Below are 10,323 nucleotides of genomic sequence, written 5' to 3'. Positions count from 1 at the left end.
CATCCCTCCTCAGTCAATTTTAAAATTTCTTCTTTTCTCTCCACCAGAAAAGCCAAGGTAGCAGCTCGTGTGGTGTCAAAATGGGCTTCACCTGCTCTGGGTACTGAGCAGCAGCAGCAGGCAGCTCAGCCAGAGCTGCAGATGAGTGGGAGAAGGGAAAATTGCCTCATTTCTTCATTCTTGCTGCTCAATATGAGGGAACAAATGCTGTTAAAAACATGGGGGAAAGGAAGGAGCAACAGCACAGCTCAATCATGGGTCTGAACCCCAGAACCCAGTTTGTCATTTTAATTCTGATAGGATTGCCAGCTCCTCTTCAGTCATGAAATGCTTGGCTGCCAGACAGGGAGGAAGGGAGGAATAAATCCCAGCATATTTCCTGCTTCCTAGATGTCTCTGGCTCTTGTGATAGTTCTGTAAATTTTGTAAATGGGATGGATTAAATCTTAAAGCAGATGAGTAAAAATGGAACTAAATTTTAATTTTATTCAAAATAGGATTTTAAAATCAGTTTTGTCATTAGGATTTTTAGTACCTGAAAGTAACAATACTATCTGTTAAGAGTCAAACTCATATTTTTGTAGAAGGCAACTGGTTCCATCTGAGATTACAACCATTGTATCAGATAAAATAAAATCTTGTAAATGTGTCTTTTGTTTAGGAAATTTATTCTGATACAAATTCCTGCTACTGATATTAGTTCAATTTCCCTAACTTTATCTGACATTACTTTAGATTTAATTAACAAAAAACTGGGCTAAATAGTCAGGCTAAAATTAGACAATTTACATCTTGCTGTATGTTAAATTGATATGATAAAAATATTTTAGAATCTAGGCACCCTTAATATTTGCAGAACAGTGGCCAAATGTGGAGTCTTGTGTACATTTTAGAAGATTTTAGAATTCATTTAAAAAGAAGACTAGATGTCCCTCTGGGAATGAAACAGTGATTTAAGTCCTCTTGAGCTGCAGTACCAGAAACACAAAACATTTACAGATATTTTATTAGAATTCAGCATCAACACTAGTGGACACTTCAAACACTTTGAGGTAATTTTAATTTATGATTCTTGATTTTTGCTTGGAATTGTTGGATAGAAACAGCTCTCTTCTTGTCTGTTATGACTTCCTTGGTAACTGTATCAGGGGATGAATAGGTCAAACCTTTCTAATTTGAAGTGTCATTTGAAGAATGACAAAAAGAATATGTGGCTTATACAGAGAGACTGCTTTATTTATCACACATTCCTATTTTGACAGCCATATTTAAGATCAACATTCATGTGGATATTTAGACCATTTAAAATTATTTATTATCCTCCCAAAAGTGACTGACAAGTTTATAAAATCTAAAAGTGAAATTTTAAGTTTAAAAAAAAGAAGCATAAGACAAAGTGGGGATCTTTGGGAGGTGCTTTGCTTTATACAAAGACTCAGATTCTGAATCTCTTCCATCTTTATGAAAGCAGTATTCAGATGTTGCACTTTAATAAAAAACCCTGTACTGGCTGGTGGAACATACAGCTGGAGGCAAGTATTTGCCTGCAGCCTTGAGAGTCTCTCATGGGCTGACAGGAATTCCTCCAGGGTTTTGTCTGTGCATCCCTGTACAGTCTCTTCTTTCCTTTCCAACGTGCTGGTGATCCATTTTCATCTTGTGTTCTACAATAACCTCCAAGTGTTTTCCAGTAGAACACTTGCAGAGCAAGTTGTTGCCCATGTTTTTATGCAGTGGATTTGTTTAAGTGTGTTTCTTGTTGTCCACTTGTCCCCACTGAATTTCACTCTGCTCTTCAGCACTTTCTATAAATTAAGAAATCATCAAATTCTAAGCCTGACTTCTGATACCTGAATTTGACCTGGTTTGGATGTGGGTGTGTTTAGCTTTTCTTAAAGGAGGGTGGTGAGAGAAGTACTCTTGCCCTTGTTATTGTTGGGAAAAATGAAATGTATCCTGACTTCAGTGCAAGGCCTGAGAACTCAGGTTAATAAAATGAAACTAAAAAATTGGCATAAAACACCAGATGGTGCTTGACCTGTTAATCTCTGAGTGTATAGGGAGTACAACAGTGAAATATACTGTGAAACCTAAACATATCATGCTGGGTTAGCAGTGCAAAGAAAGGCTAGACCATGGAGAGCCATATAACAAACAGATAATATGTATAGAATGATGAAAGAGAAGGTAATGTGGTATTGATCTTTAAAAGCATTGTTCAATAAATATAACTCAATCTCTCCTAAAGTAATGAATAAATATTCAGGAGAGTAAAAATCTGGTGTACAATGGTAACAGACCAAGAAGCAATAAGCATCATGAGCTGATGATGGAGAAAAAATCATGTCAGATAAACTTGATTAATATTTTGCAGATTGAATTACAGATGGTTGCAGTGGAACAGATGTAATTTGTATGGCTGTCAGATCCTGCTCCTATTTTTACAGATGAAAATTGTGACTGACTGTTGACATTCATCGAGGAGATTTCGCTGACTGAACTCAGAGAACAGGGAATAACACATCCCTCGTGTTCCCCAAAGCAATATTTCCTTTGTAAATATGCATTCAAACACTGTTATGCATATTTTCACAGTGAGGTACATTTATACACCATAGAAAGAGGATAAATGTATAGATCTGTGGTTCTGGGGGAAGTAGGAAAGGAGCTTGCAAGCTTGTTTTGGATTGAAAACAAGATGGTCTAAATGGGAAGTTCCAAAAACAAAAACTGTTTTTCCTAAGAGCACACAGTGCACTTGAGGAGCTTGTACCACTTTTTATGGTCTGGAATGTGGTGTGGGGAGAATGTGGAGTGGTGGAGAATGGGATCCACGGTGGGGTAATGCCAGAGGATTGCAAAGGCTGGAGGGAGACAAAACTTCATTCATCCTGCAGGAAGTGATCCAGAAGAATGATCTTGCCTCAAAGTACTCCCTAATTCTGAAGTGCAGTAGCTGGAACACCTCAGGACAGAGCTATGGGATGAGGCTGGAAACTGCTCTCAATGTCATTTCCAGCTCTTGTCTGTTCAGCAGCAGAGACACATCCTGAATCACAGAGTAACCCAAGACAATTTACTGAATGAACTTGTGCCATGCTCACAGTTCTGAAGTGTTAGTAGTTTTTTCTTTGCAGTGGGAATTAAGATCCCCAGACAATTCTAAGCTGCTGATAAAGTATATACTCAGATTATGAAGAATAATGTGCCAAGTAGTGATGGGACAGTAATATTGCAGAAACTGATCTGATTAAAGTAGAAGTACGGTACAAAAAGAAAACTGCTTTATCTAAAAAGTGGGGCTTTTTAAATGCTGAGAAATACCAGGATTATTTTGAACTTGGTTTGGATAATGCTGGATTTCAATTGCAGATTCCAGTGGAATATGGGAGAGCCATCAGTGTATCAACACAGGCCTTGAAGTAGCATTTTGGAGTGCTGACTTCCCATACTGCTGCTGCCAGCCCTGGCAAAGGGTTCTCTCTACAGAATGGGAACAGAAATGCTGATATGCATCAAAATTATGATGTTAGTAGAAAGGGATAGAATAAAAGGAATTTAATGGAGTCTACAGCATAAGGGTAGTTTTAAGTGTACTCAATGTGGAGTGTGACAAATATTGAGGTACATGTAGTAGGACAGGAAAGCACATAGTTGTTGCCATGTAGCTGGAAGGAGTTGTTTGATTGCTCTATTACTGCTTGCCCTGAGAATATTGCTAATTTGATGTTTACACATCAAGAGGTAATATTTTCATACAAATGCAATTAGGTGGCAGAAATCTTTTTCTTAGTCATCTCTGTTCTACTCTAGGTGTCTTTTTCTCAGTCAGACACCTGAATTTTCACATCATAGTGAATTAGAAAAGCCAAGTTTTAACACAATAAGTCTTTAACTCAGAGGACTATGCAGCCTTTGTTTCACACTGCTGGATACTTAGGATAAGTACTGAACATACAGACCTGTAGAAGTGCTGCTAGGAGGAGAAACAAACATGCTGTAGGTGAAGGAAATGGAAGGCTAATGAGCCTTTTGTCAGATGCCTTTCCCTGTTTATTGTGCAGCTCCCTTCCTCTAGCTTGTTGTTTAGCCTACAAGCCTCAGGGAAACAGATTGTCACAGTCCAAGTTTTTTACAGTGCCTTGCTGATCATGGGAGCCCTATATTACAGAGTATTTGCCTTACTGATGACTCAAGTATAGTGGGATTTGCCTTCTGTGCAGCTTTTGCCTCCTGGTCTCCAGCACCAGCATAAGCCTAAGAAGACAGAGGGTCAGTTTTTTTCCCAGAGAACAGGGAATCCTAAAGAAAAGCTCCTCTGAGGATGCAGCAGTAGCACTGTCTATCCAAGCCATAAGGGACCCTGCTATGACATATCCATGTGCCATGTGGCAGTGAATGTAATAAAAAAACCCTACACAGAGAATTTTAAGTTCCTCAGTATTTTCACCCCTGCTCAGGAAAAGCACTCCTTGAATTCAGGTGGAACAAAGAGAATGTGCCATTCTCCACTGCCCAGGCTGAGAGGCAGTGACAGGTGAAGGGGACAGTGAGAATAAATATCCATTCTCCACTCTGCTCCAGCAGTGGAGTTGTTTTCATGCCCTGTCCCTGCTTGCAGGACAATGGCTGATCAGTGGATATAGGAATTTGTGCATTAATTCTGCTTTTGTTCTTCTCCAGCTCACCTCATCCTTTTCTTCATCCCATTTGAAGGGCACCCCTAGCAAAGATTTTGCTGGATATTGCTGTAATCCCCAGACAGTTTAGTTTAAGTCTCTTTAAATCTTGCCATCTGCCTTTTGCCCAAGAGAGTAAGAGTTAAAGTACTTTTCAGTGCTAAAAATAGGCAGAGTAGAATTGTAAAGGGAGTTCATGTGGAGCCTGGTTCTAAGTGGCTTCTTCCAGCTGATGTAGCTGCTGAGAGTCTGACTCACTGCTCTTCCTTCATACATTTCTCCACCACTATTATGTTTTTCATGAATGAGACCCTAAATGTCCTTTAAAATGAACAATACAGTTTTGTCATTGTTTGGCCAGTCAGAAGATAAGAAGATGAGATGCTGTATCACAGGGAGCATTCATTTCCAGGCATTTTTATTTTAAGAAACTGTGAATATAGCTTCAAATAATAGCCCTTAAAGGAAAAAAAGGACATCTGTTCAGGCCTTGCAAAAAGTGGCATTAATGTCAACTTAATGGACAAAACTTCCAACAGGAGACTTATTAAGATTTTCTGAATAAATTAATGTTATGCAGTTTTAATGGAGATCTGAAATGGATGAGAATTAAAGAGAATATAAAAACTAGGTGTTCTGTAGCGTTTTACTTGAGTTGACATAAAATCCTTTCCTTCAGATGATCAAATAAAGTGATAAAGCTGTCTTTAATGCTGCCAACTTCACTGTACTGAAGAAGGAGAGCATTTAAATTATGACCTTAAGTGATGAATAAATGTATCTACTGTCATCTCTGTGAGATATGATATATACAATCAGCTGGATCAAGCAATCACCATAAAGCCCACTGCTGAGAATACTCCATTGGGTGGTTTTAGGACTTGTTCCCTATTTGCCTTATCCCATTATAAGTTAACCTTAGATTGCATCTGTGCTTTCTGGTTGTGATCTCTAATGGGTCTGCAGGTTGGGATTGGATGCAGGTGCTTAATTCCTGTCCCTGCTTTGTGCCTGGTAAAAGGTCTGCACCTGGAGGGCAAGGAAGCAGGTATACAGGATCTGGCTGCTCCAGTTCTATGTTTGTTAAGGTAGGTGCTACTTTTTTTTATCTTCTTCACTTTGGAGCAATGTTTATTAATTTAGGTTCTCCTTTTTTCTGCTATATCACACCAAAGCTTTAATCTGTTGTTGCAGCTTTACTATAGTGGTGAGTACTTTTAAATCTTTTAATGACCATCAAGCACTTGTCATCTCTTTGGAATTTCTTTGCAAATGAATCTCAACAGATTTGGAAAAGTTCTAAAGAATTTGGTTTTGTGTCTCGTTGGGTTGGCATATAATCTTCATGTACTCTTTTTATGGATACCTGATGTATTGCATGCTAGGTAATTTAAGGAAGTAATTATTTCAGCTATGTGTGCATATCTAAGTGCATCATTGCTTCTTGTAAAACATTTGAGAGAAAACAAATATTTTGTTTAGGGTTGTTTTGTTTGTTTGTTTGTTTAATTTAGGAAAGCTACTTCTCACACAGGAAAAGAGAAGTTACTTGGCCCTGAAGAAAAGATCTCTGTTTAGATGGTTTATGTGGTATTATTACTGTAGCTAATCATGTCCCTGGGCTTTCAGTTTCAAAAGTGAACACTTATGTCTCTTTAGTAGTTGCCATGGAAATCCTCACAGCATGAACCTCTTCAGTGAACACCTTATGGCAGATCAATTATGTCTTTTGTTTCCGTAAACACATCAGAAACTGGAGTGAAAGGGGCTCGTGTGTCTTCAAAGCACAGGCACAAGAAATGATACTTGTTTGTTCTAGCATATGTTTCCTGACCTCACTTCAAATCAGATAAATCAATGTCAGATTGTAATAGTGTTTTTCTGTTATTTGAGAAAGCAATACAGTGAATTGAAGAAATCTCTTTTCAGCTCCTAGTCCCCCTAAAGATTTTCAAATTTATTTTTTTATTTTTACTACAAAGACTTTTGTATATAAGGCTTTTAACAATACTAATATAAGAGATATTCCTGCATTTGAATGATTTCTTTTTCTCTGCTGTAGAGTCTTCTTTAAGCAGGTGTGACCTTTGTCAGAACAGGGTGAAATAATAGAAAATATGAACAAATAACTTTTGTGGTTTGTGGATTTTTTTTGTTTTTTGATGATTAACCAGCTAATATTTTTAGCTGAATTTCAAAATAATGGAATGAAAGAGAAGTTTGCTCACTGACTATTTTTTTGAGATGTTCTCATTGTTTCCTGCTGCTGTCTTCTCTGTGCATCTAGATGTTGAATATCAACATTGGAAAGCTGTTCCCTTATGTTAGAAAGTGGCCAATAATTTCTGGGGTTTTAACATTTCTGTCACAACTCACTGAGCTGTAATAAGGGTGTCTAAAGCCACCCAAATTTTGCTCAGTTATCTTGAATAAGACACATGATTCAAGTGAAGCTGCTTAGCAGTGTTAGTTGGAGTGTACTGTGTGTTAAGCAACCTTCATGTGCTGATGGAGTCCCACCATCGTGCCACTCTTTAGCCATAATTCCTGTGTACACAGAGAGCCAAAGTCTTCTCTGTTGCAGTTCTGTGAGATTGGGGTAATTCCATCAGCCACATATTTACCCAAGTACTGCTGAGAATAACATTTGTCCCAGTATAGAGATATAGGAAATTAATAATATGAGTTCACTGTAAAATGTTATGATATAAAAATGGAAAATAACATTTTAATGACAAAATGCACAGGCTGTATAGTATAATTAGTACCATGGGTTTTAAAAAAATTATTTATACTGTTTTTACTGCTTTTTTGCCTTGTTTTTAAGCAAGATTAATCGTACCTATCAGAGACAGCATTTTATTTATCCTGCAGGACAAGGAACTTGTTGGCAACTGTTCATGTGTTCCCTACAAACTGTATTTATCTCTGTCCAGTTCCCATCACACTGATGTTGATGCCCTGCAAGCAGCATCTGTGACTAGTTTGGTGCCAGCTGCAGTGAAAGCCCATCTCAAATATGGGTGGACATGGCACTCAGGGTGGGTTAAAGTACACAGATGAGCAAGAACCAAAGTTTGCTTTGCCACAGAACAGCTCCCTCCATAGCAGATAAAAGGAGCACTTCATTCTCCTGAGCTTTCAGCCTGTCTCTCCATTCACTCTGTTCCCTTTTAAAATTGAGTCTGTTTAGCTTCCCCTGCCAGACACTCTGGCACAGTTCCTCAGGCACTTAAATATCATTGCGGATTTGGGCTTCTGAGCCTACATCTTATTTCCCTCTGAGGGGGAGGAAGCTTTGCAAGTAGAGTTAATTTTGCTATAGAGGAAATAAATGCCATGAACCCTTTCTATTAGATTAAAACTGATAATAAAGAACAGCCTTTGTCCCTCCATGAGGAATGTCTGTGATCTGCACAGCCCCACTGCCTGGGATGCTGTGAAAAGCTCAGGTTATGTGGAACATTTAGTGAGGCTGGCTTCCAGTGAAGCCCAGGCTAGAGCTTCCCTCTTTTCTGATCTGCTTTTTCTGTCCTCCAGCAGTATGTATGGAGTGGATCCAACCCACAGAGAGCACAGATGTAGCTGCTCCATAAAAGCTTCTGAAACATCCTGTGTCTGACATAAACAAAAATGACCTTTACTATCGCTCTCTCTGACTGCCAGTAATGGGCTAGTCGTGTTACAAACCTCCGAGCACACAATGCTTGGCACAACCTTCACCAGTCTGGGCAAGATGCAGCTAATTAGGGCATAAAAATACTCAGAATATATATATATATGTGTGTGTGTTTGTGTATAATATCTGTATATGCAGTATATAAATTATGCAACTATGTTGTTTGGGGTGATGCAGCAAGGCAACATTTGCATTATTGCAGTGTAGCTGCCTGATTCTGCTAACACACTGGCATAAATCAGGGCAGCTGCATCCATAATGACAAAGATGGAAGTAGTGACAAATTGCTTTCAGTGAAGAACTGGGTGTGAATTGCCTCTTTTATATCCAAAAAATGGAAGAAATGGCTTTAGACAGCTGAACATTGTCATCCATATTGGAAACAGAAGCCAGAGTTGGTTCATTTTCATTTTAAACTCAAATTCTGACAGCATATGGCAATTTCATTCCAATGCTCAAATACATTTTTCTATCTTGGTTTAAAAGCAAGCTAAACTTGTATGTTTTGGTAGATAAATAATTAAACAAATTCTCATCCTTTTTTTGTGATGGTTTTACTTTGTTTCATTCAGTATTTGCCCCTTTTTCTCTTGGAGAGAATAATGAGCCCTTGTCTGATGAGTGGATCTGCCCATTGAATGTTGATTTGCCACTCAATAATAAAGCACACAAGGTCTGGATCGTGGCTTGTTAGTCACCAGTATCAGGAAACAATCAGGAACTGTTAACATTTTTCTGAGGTTGTCATAAATAAAGCTGATCTATTTCTGTTTCAACAATTTGGTGATGATTTTCTCTCTAGTCAAAGCGTGCTGTTCACATTCTTTTTGTAATGTATGCCAAGATGTTGTAGACAGCTCTGGTCACAATGCGTTCAGGCAAGTAATTGCCACTGGAACAATGACTTTGTAATTATATATTCTTTCTGTCAGTACTCCTGTTTTATAGAGTAATGTCATTTCTAACTGCATTTGGGGAGCAGGAATTATCTTCTGGTTCACTAGCAACACTGGTATTTCCTGCATGGCTAGTTGGGCTGTATCAAGTGGGGATGGAAATGTCTCTAACAACAGACCCTGTGACTGGGGTGTTCCTGCAGGACAGCAAGGATTTGGGTTTGACATCCCTCTGCTGTGCAGAGGTAGGAGCTGTTCCTGGGGCTTCTGCTGCTTGTGGAACTGTGCTTTTGGGTCAGCAGGGCTATAGAGCTCCAGTACTGATTTGCAGGAAGGGGATGAGCTTTGCTTGGCCCTTGGTGGCTCCTCAGGGACGGTGGCTTTCTGAGCACCCCGAGAGCACAGTGTGTGTCAGAGTGGGATACAAATAGCCCCCAGGAATTTCCTGGTGGTTCAGCTGTGGGCAGCTGCAGTGTCAGTGCAGTTCTCTGCTCAGCCCAGCAATTAATGTGGAGCCTATTTGAAGGCGCCCAGGTTTCCCTCCTGCCTGGAATCCAGATGCTATCCTGGGGTCTCCTTGGAGGAAGAGAGTTAACAAAAAGCTAGGTAAAGTGTCATGGCTGCATTTCCTATCATACCCCTGTGGTATTTGGAAATTGCATACTTTCAAGCTTCAGTTCTACAAATTGTTAAGTGTTTAGTTGCTTTACAGCATTGAGCTATCAAATTTATTTTCAAACTATAAAGTGTATGGTTTGAATATAGGGTGACTTATTGTCTAGAAAAATTTGTTTGCAATGACAGTTTGTAAAGTAGAAACTTTTCAAACCCCATCATCTGTGTGCTTTGGTTTTGCATTTTAAGCAAGCTAGGGTTTTTTCCTTCAAGAGGAAAAACATTAAAACATGTTAAAATAACATTTTTGCAGTAGTTCTACAGCAATTCAGAAGTCCTATTTTTCTCTGACATAATAAAGATGCACCCAAATTCCTCCCTGAATCTTCAAATGTGCTTATACTAATTTTACTATGTCGTAGTCATCACATCTTTCTCTGGGGCTTATGAGATT

Source organism: Erithacus rubecula (assembly GCF_903797595.1).
Source record: "Erithacus rubecula genome assembly, chromosome: 2".
NCBI classification, from domain to species: domain Eukaryota; kingdom Metazoa; phylum Chordata; class Aves; order Passeriformes; family Muscicapidae; genus Erithacus; species Erithacus rubecula.
This window is presented reverse-complemented; position numbering follows the sequence as displayed.